Source organism: Mus caroli, chromosome 4, assembly GCF_900094665.2.
Source record: "Mus caroli chromosome 4, CAROLI_EIJ_v1.1, whole genome shotgun sequence".
Taxonomy (NCBI): Eukaryota; Metazoa; Chordata; class Mammalia; order Rodentia; family Muridae; genus Mus; species Mus caroli.
Window position 1 is genome coordinate 17,468,338 of NC_034573.1, and position 13,887 is coordinate 17,482,224.

The 13,887-nt window shown below is 42.4% G+C and overlaps 1 protein-coding gene across 3 annotated transcripts in view; it reads left to right on the forward strand.

Moving 5' to 3' along the window:
* The first annotated feature begins 1,333 nt into the window (after positions 1 to 1,333).
* Fbxl4 (F-box and leucine rich repeat protein 4) overlaps positions 1,334 to 13,887 on the forward strand; it is a 74,281-nt gene continuing 61,727 nt past the window's right edge. The window contains exon 1 of one of the 3 annotated variants that reach the window (XM_021159721.1): positions 1,334 to 1,472. The gene's annotated coding sequence lies outside the window, so the exon portion shown is untranslated. Of the gene's footprint in view, positions 1,473 to 1,598; positions 1,835 to 13,887 lie in introns of those variants that run through there. The other 2 variants (XM_029476214.1, XM_029476213.1) reach the window with 2 other exon arrangements.

Below are 13,887 nucleotides of genomic sequence, written 5' to 3' on the forward strand. Positions count from 1 at the left end.
CACCGGAGTGTGTGGCAGCCCCCCAATGGCTGGAATTAAAGACATGCTCCACCACACCCAGTTCTAACCCTCTCCTTTTAGAACGTAGCTCACCAGGTAGTGTCACAGTTAAGAATGGAAGATGGAAATTGAGTTTGAAGTTTTTGATTAAAATTTCACTTTTGTGTAGATTACACAGCATAGCATAATTGTTTCACTTCATGTGGTGGTCTGGATGGGATACTTTCATATGCTGGGGCATTTCAATATGTGGTTCCTAGTTGGTCTGTTTGGGGAGGTGGAGGAGGTATGGGTATGCTGATGGAAGTCAGTCATTGGGCCTGGCTTTGACAGATCAAAGACTCACCTGTTCTGAGTTGGTTCTTTGTACTTCGTTGTTTGCAGTTGGAGATGTGAGCTCTTAGTTGTTTGTGCCACCATACCTGCTGCTTGCTGCAGTGCTCCTGGTATGTAAGTGATTCTTAACCATCTGGAATCCCAAGTCTCATTGTTTTGGCTGTGATGTTTTGTCACAGCGATGGAAAAGAAAGTAACATAAAATCAACAAATATTCTTTCTATTTTGCTTCTTCAAGAGAAAATTGGAAATGATGAGTGGTTCAGCATATTATTGAGTTTCCCATAAATAGGGCTGGAGAGACGGCTCTTTGATAGACCCCGTTTGGTTCCCAGAATCCACTTCTGACAGCTCACAAATGCCTGTAATTTCAGCTCCAGGATATCTGATCTCTTCTGCCTTCAATGGCACCTGAACACGTGTGCGCATGAACAGGACACACACACACACAGATTCATAAAAAATTAAAATAAATCTTAAAGTTTTTTATTAATGGAAACCTTGTGGAAAGACAGATTAACGACAACTAAAGAAAGGTTCATTTGAAAAGAAATGGAGACTTAAGGGAGACCCGTGACAGCATCTTCATCACAGGTGGTCAGGTGAATATGAGCCTGCAGGGAAGGTTTGTTTCTGAGGGCTGAAGAATTTGTATATTAATTGGTGGGTTGTGCCTGCTGAGAACTTTTACTGCTCTAGAAGTTCACATTCTAGTGCTCCTGTGCTGAAGTGCTTTTTTGCATAATACTTGGGTTGAGTCACCAAGTCCGAAGAAGCTCCAGGAGAACTACATTACTTTTGGAGGGCTATCTTTGGAAGGATGAGTAGCGCAAAGGTTCTGCAACCCGCTGCCAGTCCCAGAGCAAACAGGCCATTTCTAAACCACCACTGGCTTGGCTAATCAGCTCAAACCAGGGCAGTTCGGCAGCAGCCAGCCCGACCCTGGCCCCGCCCTTCGCCAGGTCCTGCCCCGCCTCCCGGCCCCGCCCCGCCTCCCGGCCTCGGTCTTCCTTCCGGGTCGCGCTGGGCCGGGCTCGCCGCCGCGGCAGCAGCACGGGATACTGGGAGCCGTCTCCTGCTGCCCACGCTGCGGGCTTGCGGCGAAGTTCGGCTCGCCCAGTTCCGGACCCTGCAGGGTACGGCGCTTTCTTCCTTCCTCCCTCTTCAAGGTCCCCCCTCGGCGTGGGCGGGGCCGGGCGCGCGCCACTCTGGGGAGCGCGGGGCGGAGGCTCTGGGCCCACGCGTGCCTATGGTGCAGCGCCGCTGTGCTGGCGGAGACCGGACGTGGGTGCCGCCGCCTCTTGTCGCGGCTCTCTTGGGCCTGGCACGCTCACGGCGAGCTGCGGACACTGGGCCTGCAGGCTGCGCAGCCCCGACTTTCCTCTCACGAGGGAAGGTTTCTGTCCAGGCAGGCTCGAGCCAGGAGATGCCAGGCTGCAGCCTTCTTTCCATCGTCTGGGGTGGGCCCAGCCACTTGTCAACTATGTTTTGCGATGGGGTTGGTATCCTAAGACAGGCACACTGCTTATCTTGCACACTCTCTCATCCTACACGATTAATGAGTACAGGGTCCCTTGTACTCCTCTGTCTTGGAGTAAGTCTTGGGTGGAAGTGAAGTCTTATCTAGTGGCGCTAAGAATTAAACAGTCTTGAGTAGTCATTGAATCCCATTATTTCCAGACTTGCGTACCAATTTGAAAAATTCCTGTCCCATGTTTTGGCTCTTTTGAACCCCATTCCATCTTTGTTTTCAAAGTCAGAGAGGTCAGGGCCTAAGACCTGATTGTTTGTGGTCCTGTTGCTGCTGTCTTACAGTGTTGTTTACAGCTGATGTTTTGCTTCCAAATATGGTCGTCGAATAGAAGCTTCTGGATCTTTATCAAGCCAGTCTTACTGCCCAGTCTTCTCAGCTTTGGAAGCGTTACTATTTGCCGTCTTCGCTGTTCTAACTTTGGAGTCCTCTTGGGCCTTTCATAATGTGGATTGTGACTGACCCCCCACCCCTCTGTCTGCACGTGCCCCATGGTTTGTTGTTTTACTCAGTTTTGGTGTGAGATAAATAATGCTGTGCCTTCTTGGTTATTACTGGCCGATGACTTCATCCTAATTTGTCGAGTTCTGTTCTTTTTCTTCCTGTCAAGTGCTGGTATATGGTGAACACTTGGCGCCTGTGTATTCTTGAGACCTTTTGAACTGATAGCAGTGACCTACTTCCTGTGGTAATGCCATGCTGCTCTTGTTTCTCCAGCTTTACAGTGTGTGGCGATTCAAACCTTGTCTGGCATATCATGAACATCAGTGGATATTTTTGTAATGAACATTTAGTTGGGGGCAGGTTGGATTCCTTTTGTGTTTGAGTGTTTGTTGAGGTAGAGCTCTCAATGTAGCCTTGGCTGGGCTCTCTTTGAGGTCTTGTTGGCCCTGGCCCCTGAGAGATGGGGCTAAAGGTATGTAGAACTGCACCCAGTTGAATTCCCTTGGGTCTTGCCCCTCCCTCTAAAATGCCTTGCCAGTTTTTGGAATTTGTAAATTTGCCTTCCCTTTGGTCAGTTGATTTAATGGCCATTCTTAAATAAGCTCTCTGTTTGCTCACCCCGTTTATCCTGTCAAGTTGTTCCACATAGAAACTGATTCCCAGTCACACGTCTGTTGACTTGGGATCTTGTCTTCATGTGTGTAATGTCCTGTTGGCCGTTATCAGTGATAACATAACAACATTCCATACCTGCTTTCAGCTCAGGCCAGCTCAATGCTTAAAGCTCTTAGATATCCCTTTGAGTTTCACCATTCCAACAAGGTATCACAAACAGAATCAAATTCCTATGCTGATGCAGTAGATGTGTAAATAATAATCACTGCTTGGTGCTTTGCTCTTTCCAGATAGAAAGTGTATATGTGTGTTACATATGGTGTGTGGTATAGCTTTCTGCAGCTTCTACTTAGTAGTCACCACTGGTGAATGTGTCTTTACATAGATGCACATGGCATCTTACCTTTCAAAGGCTTTTTTGGCTCATTATTTTAGGACCAACCTAATATTGAACCAATTCTCTCTTAGTATTTAGAATTACACATTCATTTCTGTTGTATGTGAAATTACTAGGTCATTTCTGCATGTGAATAGCTGTTTCTTATTTCTTATGTCTCTTTGCTTGGTGTCAGTTAGTCTTAGTTTGAAGATATTAAGTGGAGAATTCCAAGGGTAAACAGTGTGTAAGTTTTAAATCCTGTGCTATTCTGAGTAGTGTGATGAAAGGACATCCCTTCCTGATCTGTGAACTGTATCTTTTCCTAGTCCAGCTACGTATGTCCATGTATACATATGTGTAGTCCATATGCCCATTACATATTAAGTAACAGACCTGGCTGTCAGATCAACTGTATTCAAGCAACTTTTTTTTTTTTTAATTTAATGTTGCCAAATTTGGATCAAGAGTACTACTGACTTCAGAAATCCAAGCATGCCAAAGAGAAGCCAGCCATTAAGTACTTCCTTTATGATTATGTATGTATGGGAGTGCATACGTATAGAAAGAAGCATAATCTACCTAGCATTCTCTGCTATCCATGGACCACAGTGGGATTTCAAAACAGCTCCTGGTGATTGAGGGACATTACTGTATATATTTGCGTATTTGTTTATTTCCTTGGTGCACATGATTACATGGTTGGGTGAAAGGATACTTATGGCTTTTAAATTTGCAGAGATTCTTCCATGTACCCTTTAATACAACTGCTGATACGGAGACTAGGGAGGTGGGCGGGTGCTTAAGAGTGTTTGTTGCTTTTGCAGGAGACCGGACTTTGGGTCCCAGCACTCACAACTACCTGTATCTCCAGTTCCATGAGATCCAGTGCCCTCCTCTAACCTCTGTAGACACCAGACAAGCACATGGGACACATACATACATGCAGTCAAAATACTCATACACACAAAGTAAAACATGTAAATCTAAAGCAGTAAGTCTAAAAAAGAGATCGCTCGCACCCAATGTATGCAATTTATAATGCTGATTTATATGATTTTTGTCATATCGTTGTCATGAATGGTTACACGTTTGTGATTACTTCCTCTTGGAAGCCAAGAGTCTGTGGGTAATTTTGGAAGGCGTGAGGCTCCTAGATCAGAGACAAAGCACTGTCAGACTGTGGCATTTTGTGCTGTCTTCAGGGTGCTATGACAGTGGCCACATGACACTAGCACCTGTAGTCAGCTGTGTTAGAAGGAGAGAATCCTGACTCTTTCATAGTGAGCTGTAAGTAAACCTGCCCATCTTTTGGCTGAAGAGGAAACATGGTGATTCTTCTCCCGGATAGCTAACAAAACTGTGTGGTGTTATTCCTAGGGAGGCTTCTGTATCTACCAAGGCCATTTGCTGTAAAAACCAGTGCACTTGTGCTTGAGACATGCATTAATACACATTAATGCCATGTTGAGATATGGTCACATTTTACATTCGATAGTTTGGGGAAGAAAAATGCTATATTACTATTGTTTTAATATTGCATTTCTTTGCCTATTGATAGGGTTGAGTAACTATTTCTTTACTCATCATGTAAATTTTTGTTATGTATCATAGCATTGGCTTATTTTTTATGTGCTCCTCTTTTATTGATGTGTTATACCTTTTTGTATATTGGGCCATTAAGATTTGACAATCTATTCATTAATATTTTTTTCTCAGCATTGTTTCATTTAATTTTAATTTGTGTTTATGTGTATTGCTCCGTGTATGAAACCTATGTGGGGGTACCTGCAGAGGCAAGAAGAGGATGCTCTAATCTTCCCCTGGAGCTAGAGTTATAGGCTGTTGCGAGCTGCCTGGAGGAGGTACTAGGAGCTGACGTCAGGTCCTTGGGAGATCAGGAAGCATGCTAGCCACTGAGCCACCTCTTCAATCTTTAGAGCTTCTTCAAATACTGGTTCTCAGAGCTTTTGCTACATAAATTTCTTGAAACTTACATAATTTTAATATAATAATTTTATATATTTTCTTGGGATATGTATTTTCTTGGAATGCAAGTTATGACCCAGAGTGAATTTAAAAGAGTTATGCCATTTAGTTAGTAGGGACCTAGGATCCTGAACATGCATTTTTGCTGGACAAGAGATCTATAAATCTAAAAAAATAAAGCGAATGTACTCTGCTGTACAAAAATGGATAGATAGTATTTGGTTGAAGTAAATGCATATAGTTAGTATGGTTTTAGCAACTGGGGATTCTGTTTTCAACCTCACATCCTTAGATTTTAATGTGTGCGCCTCTCTCTCTCTCTCTCTCTCTCTCTCTCTCTCTGTGCGTGTGTGTGTGTGTGCACACTCGCGTTAAAAATTCAGGGTTCTTGCCCCATCTTGGGATTCATCCCATGTGTGAACACTAAACCCTGGCAGGATTGCTGATACTAAGATGTGCTTGCAGACAAGAGCCTGGCATGGCTGTCCTCTGACAGTCTCTGCCAGCACCTGACTAAGACAGATGCAGATATTCACAGCCAACCATTAGATTGAGCTTGGGAACTCCAGTGGAAGAGTTAGGGGAAGGACTGAAGGAGCTGAAGGGGATTGCATAGAAAGAACAACATTATCAACTAAGTGGACCCCTCAGAGCTCCCAGGGTCTAAGACACTGACCAAAGGGCATACATGAGCCAGTCTGTGGCTCCTGCTACACATTGGCAGAGGACTGCTTTATCTGGCCTCAGTGTGAGGGGATGTGCTTGATTCTGTGGAGGCTTGATGCCCCAGAGAAGGTGGATGCTAGAGGAGTGAGGTGGGAGTGGGTTGGTGAGTACCCTTTTAGAGGCAAAGGGGAGGGGAAATGAGGTTAGAGGGTTCATGGAGGGGGTCAGGGAGGGGAGAACATTTGAAATGTAAATTTATAAATAATAAAAAATAAAAAAGTTAATACCAATTATCTACTAATTACTTATTTTTGTAGCCAAAGAAACATACTAAATATGACTTAGGAAAGATGTAGGAAACTGCAAAAATAAACATTTTCTTACTAAGACCTTAAAAATTCAGTGTGCTTCTAAATTTAGTCTTTCCTATTTAATCTTTCTTGTCCATGATGAGACAGTGAAGAAAATGGTTAAGTGTAGATACCATACATCTGTAAGATACTCTGTCTGGTAGTTTGTGGTTACAAACACTTTCCCTGTGCCAGATAGTATGGTGGGCAGGAACAGGCTTTCCATATCTGTTCCCCAGAAAACCATTCAACTCATCCTTCAGCTCTGTTTAAAAAAAAAAAAAAACAACAACAAACCCACAAAATCCCTCTTTTGCTATTCTTTTAACTAAACTGAACAAGTTTGGTGAAATGTTTTAGAAGCTTCGATATACTTGTTAAAGAAACCTGGGGAAAGAGGAATGAGATCTGATTCTGCAAACTAGCCATTAGTATTCTTCATTTAGTTAATCCAGCCTCTTGTGTGCCTCAGTTTCTCACAAGACACCCGATGTCTGGAGATCCAGACTTACATCCTTGCTGTCTTTAGGGGATACTTGGAAAACTGGAAGTGAGTTCCTCAATTCCTTCAATTTCTATCATGGGCCTTCCTGCTTTCAAACCTGGATGGGAGTCATTTTTCTCCATTGGTTCATTGAAGAATGAATTGTGCTTTATACTCTGTATTGGAGCCTGTGTTTATCAGGCTCTGTCACTATAACAAATACCTGAGGATTGATTCAAGAAGAGGAAGGGTTTATCTTGGATCAGGATTTTGAGGTTCTAGTCATGGTCAATGTCCCCATTGCTCTAGGCCAGTGGTGGCATAGAACATTATGACAGAGCATGTGAGGAAGGCCTGTTGACCTCATGGAAGTTGGGAGGCATGGAGGAGCCAGGATCCCCATATTCTCTTCAAGTCCTTGTCTCCGGTGACCTCTTTTCAGTAGATCTCACCTCTTAAAGGATCAGATATCTCCTATGGTACTTAGCGACTGGTATCTAAGCCTTCGACACAGCCTTGTTGCAGTAGGGTCAGGGGCACTGAGCCACAGCCTTGGTGGAATTTTTAAAGAAAATCTTTTTGTTCTTAAGACATTTAAAAAAAAATTCTGTTTTGAATTCTGTATGTGTGTGTTTCAGTATGTGGATTTGTGTACACTAGTGTGGTGCTCTTTAAGGCCATGAGGGCGGCTGGAGATTCCCTGGAGCTGAGGTTTTAGGGGTCGTGAGCCTCCTGAGATAAGTACTAGGAACTTAACTGCAGTCCAGCGCAAGAGCAGTATGCACTCCTAATGGCCAGGTCATCTCTTCACCATTGCCAGCTACCAACAAACAAACAAAAAATAAAATAGGATGCTTACTTAATTGGAGTATTCACTTAGAAGAAGAGAGGCACTGGAAGGTTTACAATACTTTCTTCATATCTTTTTTTAAGATTTACTTATTTGTATTCTGTATATGTATACATTGTAGCTGTCTTCAGATACACTGTCAAAAGAGTGCATCAGATCCTATTATTACAGATGGTTGTGAGCCACCATGTGGTAATTGAACTCAGGACATCTGGAAGAACAGTCAGTGCTCTTAACCACTGAACCATCTCACCACCCTACTCATATCTTTTTATTGTGCTGTATGTTTTCCCATACGTTTTAAGCATTTAGTATTGACTTGTGATGACAGAAGAGAGGCTTTGCTAACTTATGTTCTCTCTCTCTCTCTCTCTTTTTCTCGAGCACGCGCTCGAGCTCTCTCTTGCGCACACACACACTCTCTCTCTGTCTGTATGTCTGTCTCAGAAACTTTCTGTTTCTTCTGGTTCTCCATGAGCAGCTCATGTCCTTAGCACAGATTTGCAGTGCCAAAGCTGTTTCATATTTGAGAAAATAGCTGTCTTTTACTTCTCTAATCATATCTTTCATGACTCTTTCTTTAATTTCAATCAGAGTTCCTTTGTGGCCAGAGTCAAGTCTCTTTTATGTATTCAGGGGCTGCTTTTGTACTAACAGAAGTTGCCCCCTTTTGACATTCTCTTTGAACAGTAAAATTTCAATATGTATACTCTTCCTCCTTGGAAGGCTTCAGGGAAGACCATGCATTTGATTCTGGCCTATTGTGCTTCAGGTTTTATTATCCATTTTCCTCCTTTTTCTTCATATCAAGATATGGGCCTTTTTTTTTTTTTTATGAACTTTGTCTTGAGGAGTCACCAATTTCATTTCTATGTTTATTTTAAGGTTGTTTATTATTCTTTTGTGGTAAATTTATATAAATCAGGAAATGTTTATTGAGCTCATATTGGCATATTCTTTATCAGGCATATTTCTCTGGATTGGAGGAACTCATAATCTGTTGTAAAGGAAACATCTTTGCAGCTGAAATAGGGCTATGAGAGCGAAGCAGACATGGATGGTCAACACATTTTCAAACGGACCTTGACTGAGATGAAGGAGTCATGACCAGCTGTACCTCAGCAGAGGACTTGACGACATCAGGCATGGATACTCACTGCGAGGGTGGGCAGGACCATGGGTCTCGGGAAGAGTAGGGGACATAGAGGAAACTGTGGAAAAGAAGGGAGCAGAAGACAGGTGCCAATGGGGTTGAACTTTGTTGTACCTGTCGTACCCAAACTCTTCCTTGAACATTTTCTTTCTCTGTATACCTGAGAAGGAGGAAGAGGAAGAGAACATAGGAGGGAGACTAAAAAGTTCTCAGAGAAGCAGAGAGGATATAAGGATGTGTGTTATTGTGCATGGCTAGAGGAGACAGGGATAAATGTTGAAATTAATTTAAATACAACTAGTTGAATGCAGTATGAATCATATTCAAATATAATTCCACTCTCCTGGCCTTTTGTTAACCTTTGGACTGAACCCCTTTCTTTGACTAGCAGTTCTTGATGCGTTTCAGTCAGATTCAGAGAGACAGGCATTTCATGACTGGTTCCCGCAGCATACCTGTGGCAGCCATTGGTACTGCTAGAGACCTCTCTCCACCCTTCCTCCTGTCACTTAGGGCCTCAACTCTGGGAGGCTATTGAAGTGGTTTGTGCGCCCTGCTTTTTCCACTGCCTGTGCTTTTCTGCCTGCATCATCTGTCTTCCCGTGTCTTTTCTCTTTCCTATAAGTTGCGAATCTACTTTTGAGTTTTAAACTTGTTTTTCAGGTTCTTGTATTCTGGATGAGGATCATTCTGTCTCCACTTTTTGTTTATTGTTGCGAACCCTTTTCTCTCTCCTAGACAGGCTTCCTAGATGTCTTGCCTGCCATCGAGCTTCCCTTGGCTTTCCTGACTCCCACCTCACTTCCATTTTCCATGGTCAATGTGTATCCCCCACCCCCATGTCTATCTCTCTTGACTTCTCTTTTCCACTGTTCATGCTTTGTATGTAATTGTATTATTTAAGTTGGTCAAGCATTTTATAATATGCAAGATGTGATTGAAAACAAGCTGTATTAGATATATGAGAGTATGAGAGTCTCAAGATACAACTTAAAATGGTAGTTATTTGTGCTCCTTGGTTGTAGTTGTGTGAAGTTTGCTGTGTCCTGGGAGTTCTTGTAGAGGGCATAGGTTTCTTATGCTCACAAATAAGCACCAGGGAAACCAGGAATGTTAAGCACGGTGGCTTGTTTCTTCAATAGAAGGGATGTGTATACCTGTTTCCCACCGAGAAGTGAGAGTGGATACAGTTGATAGCCTGGTGATCTGTGCTGTCTCTAGGGCCAGGCCACACCTAACCCCCCAGACTACTGTTTATCTCAGAATTTCCCTTCCTAGCCTTTGTCTTTAGCTTTGTTTCTTGGTCAGTAGAACTCATCCGTAAGGGAGGTGTCACATGTACAGTGTAGCTCCACACAATCTGTGGCAAATCACACCAGATCCTAGGGCCTTAAGCTGTAGAACTCATCTTTATGGAAGAGGTTACCTTTGCAAGAGATTCCATGTAGTTATGCCCTGAGCTTTATTGTGCACACGGATTTGAGATAGTTGTTGCCAGGAAACTTTACCCAAAATTGTACTGTATTTAAATATCTCTAAAGCAAACTGCTCAGTGTCAGACTCTAGAAGTTCGAACCAACTACAGGAGTTATGCTGAATGGCAATTCCTTCTTGACTCATGATCATTGATGCTCTGATGGCCATTTGTGGAGACCTCAAAGTTTCTCACCTCATAACCACGATCGATAAGTAATAACTAAACCTGAAGGCCACTGTCTTGCCAACTTTGACTTATTAACTGCAAAGTCATATTTTTTTTATGCTATGAGAGTCTTCACAATAGCTTTTTCTGTGAACTTGAAAATTTCTCCCTAAAGGTACATTTTATAATTCATTCCCTAAAGGTACATTTATAATCATTCTTTTGTAGTACTATAGTATTTTATATTAGTTTTTAAGCTTACTTTTATAAAAATTAACTAAAGATTCTCTTTAATTCAGAATTAAGAAAAATAGCATTTCCATTTTATATTTTCAATCTGAAGAAACTTGACCATATAACATATATTTACACTATATGACTAAGGTTTTACATGTGTTCCCTTAATGCAAATTTTAGGTTTTACACAGCTCAAAAATACTATTACCCATATGACAGGCTTGCTGGATTTTACATTATGTGTAATCTGCAGTGGTAAAAACTAGCCGAGATCCTTTTGTCAAGAATGATTGTGAGGACTGACATTACTGAAGATGCCTACCCTGCTTTGTAGATGTTTCCTAGGTCTCATTATACTGACTGAGAAGTAAGCCGGAGCTTAGTGTGAGGAAGAGGCAGTGTCGGATGTGCTGCCTGTTGTGGCAGGATTTTCACCAAACTGCTGTGCTGTAGCACAGGGCTTTTCTCCCTGCATGCCTCACTGCCTTTCCCCACAAGGTCTCTCTCTGGTTGTTCTAACTTTCCTTGTCCTGGAGGGTGCAAATTCCTCTCTGCTGCCTTCAGCAGCTGACTCCTTTGTGATTCATTTTGTAGTGGCTGAGTTTTCATGGGCATGCATCTTCAGAAGGGTTTTTTTTTTTTTTTTTTCCCTCTGTGTGGAAACAATGTTGCATATTTGTGCCTACAATGTCCATAATGTTCCCAGTTTGAAGCTATTTTGGTTTTCCAGTTCTTTTACTCTGGTCAGTGGAATCCCAAACTCTAAGGTGGTACAAATTCAGGCCGAGTGCATGGCGCATGCCTGATGTTGACACTGTGCATGCAGTTTCCTGGCGAGGGAGCCAGGTTCTTAGCTCTGGCTCCATGGACAGGATTCCTTCTGATTTGGGCTTTATGAAACTCCTTCCAAACATTGCCTGTGTTTGTAGGGAGTAGTAATTTTCTTTCCGGTTGTTAGTGTGTTCTGTTGTAGCCAGTTTGGCTAATAAAGTAGTCTGTGAGTCAGGTTAGCTCCAGTGCTTGTCCTCTGTTCCGGACTTTGCTGTTTCTCACAAGTGTGCGTTCTCTACACTTGTTTTACACATAATACTTTATTATAGCACTGGTTAGCATTTTATACAGCACCTCAATATGTTTAGACCAGGATGGCATAGAGAGGCAGAAGATGCTGGTGTGTATTCTTAGATGATTCTGAGCTCTTTTGGGTTTGTTCCATATCATCTTTCTATCAAAACGCTAAAATGCGGAGGAGTATGCATCAAGCTGCAGATTAAGAAACGTAGACCTTCCTTTGCCTGGGCTTAGTACTTCACAAAAATGAATTACTAACTATAAACCCTGCTAAACATGCTTCTGAGACAAATGCAGGACCATCGTTAGAGTTAGATGTTAGAGTTAGAGTTAGGTGTTAAGAGAGCAAGCTTGCTGCTGCCAGGCAACAGGGCTGGAAAAGAAGTGAGTGTTGAGACATGCAGTAAAATATAAAATAAAATATGAGTTTTCTAAGTTAGCAAAAGAAGTGCTGCCTGGCTCGTGGGACGCCTCAGTATAAGGAATGTAGATTGAATCTTGTAGTTCAGAAACAGCCATTGGAGGTTTGGGATAATACAGGTTCTACTTTGTAATCTTAGTGCTCACATTTTGTAGGCTGCAACATTGCTCTACTTAAATTTAAAAAAGGGGATGGTGAAGGGAGTTTTGTGTTCTTTTTCTACATAGAAGAAGTTGGAGCCAGGATATTACAAGTTCAGTTTCCCTTTTCATATTGACAAGTAGTAGGCTTTTTACCAACTTAACAACAGTAAGTTAGTAGAGATGGCTTGAAACAAGAGAGGCCTCCTGGTGTCTGCTTGACTGTGGAAGGTTACAAACTAGTCCAGAATTTTTTTTTAATTTTTTTTTAATTGGATATATTCTTTATTTACATTCCTTTTTTTCATTTTGCTATTTCTTTCTTTTTTCTTTTCTTCTTTTTTAAAAAAGATATTTTCTTTATTTACATTTCAAATGTTATTTCCTTTCCTGGTTTCCCCTCCAAAACCCCCTAATCCCACCTCCCCATTCCTGCTTCCAGGCCCTTCTACACGGGGGCATAGAGCCTTCACAACACCAAGGGCGTGTCTCCCATTGATTGCAGACAAGGCCATCCTTTGCTACATATGCAGCTAGAGCCATGGGTCCCTCCATGTATACTCTTTGGTTGATGGTTTAGTCCCTGAGGACTCTGGGGGTACTGGTTAGATCATATTGTTGTCCCTCCTATGGGGCTGCAAACCCCTTCAGCTTCTTGGGTCCTTTCTCTAGCTCTTTCATTGGGGACCCTGTGTTGTTAGTCCAGTGGTTGGCTGAGAGCATCTGCTTCTGTGTCTGTCAGGCACTGATAGAACCTCTCAGGAGACCGCTATATCAGGCTTCTGTCAGCAAGCACTTGTTGGCATCCACAAAAGAGTATAGGTTTGGTGGTTGTTTATGGGATGGATTCCCACATGGGCAGTCTCTGGATGGTCATTCCTTCAGTCTCTGCTCCACACTTTGTCTCTGTAACTCCTTCCATGGGTAGTTTGTTGTCCCTTCTAAGAAAGACCAAAGTATCCACACTTTGGTCTCCCTTCTTCTTGAGTGTCATATGTTCTGTGAATTGTATCTTGAGTATCCTGAGCTTCTGGGCTAATATCCACTGATCAGTGGGTGCATATCATGTGTGTTCATTTGCAATTGGGTTAGCCCACTCAGGATGATATTTTCTAGTTCCACACATTTTGCTAAGAATTTCATGAATTCATCACTTTTAATACCTGAGTAGTAATCCATTGTGTAAATGTACCACATTTTCTGTATCCATTCCTTTGTTGAAGGACATCTGGGTTCTTTCCAGCTCCTGGCTATTATAAATAAAGCTGCTATGGACATAGTGGAGCCTGTGTCCTTATTACGTTGGAGCGTCCTCTAGGTATATGCCCAGGAATGGTATTGCTGGGTCCTCAGGTATTACTATGTCCAATTTTCTGAGGAACCACCAGACTGATTTCCAGAGTTGTTGTACCAGCTCACAATCCTACTAACAATGGAGGAGTGTTCCTCTTTCTCTACATCTTCACCAGCATCTGCTGTCACCTGAGTTTTTGATCTTAGCCATTCTGATTGGTGTGAGGTGGAATCTCAGGATTGTTTTGATTTGCATTTCCCTGATGACTAAGGATGTTGAACATTTCTT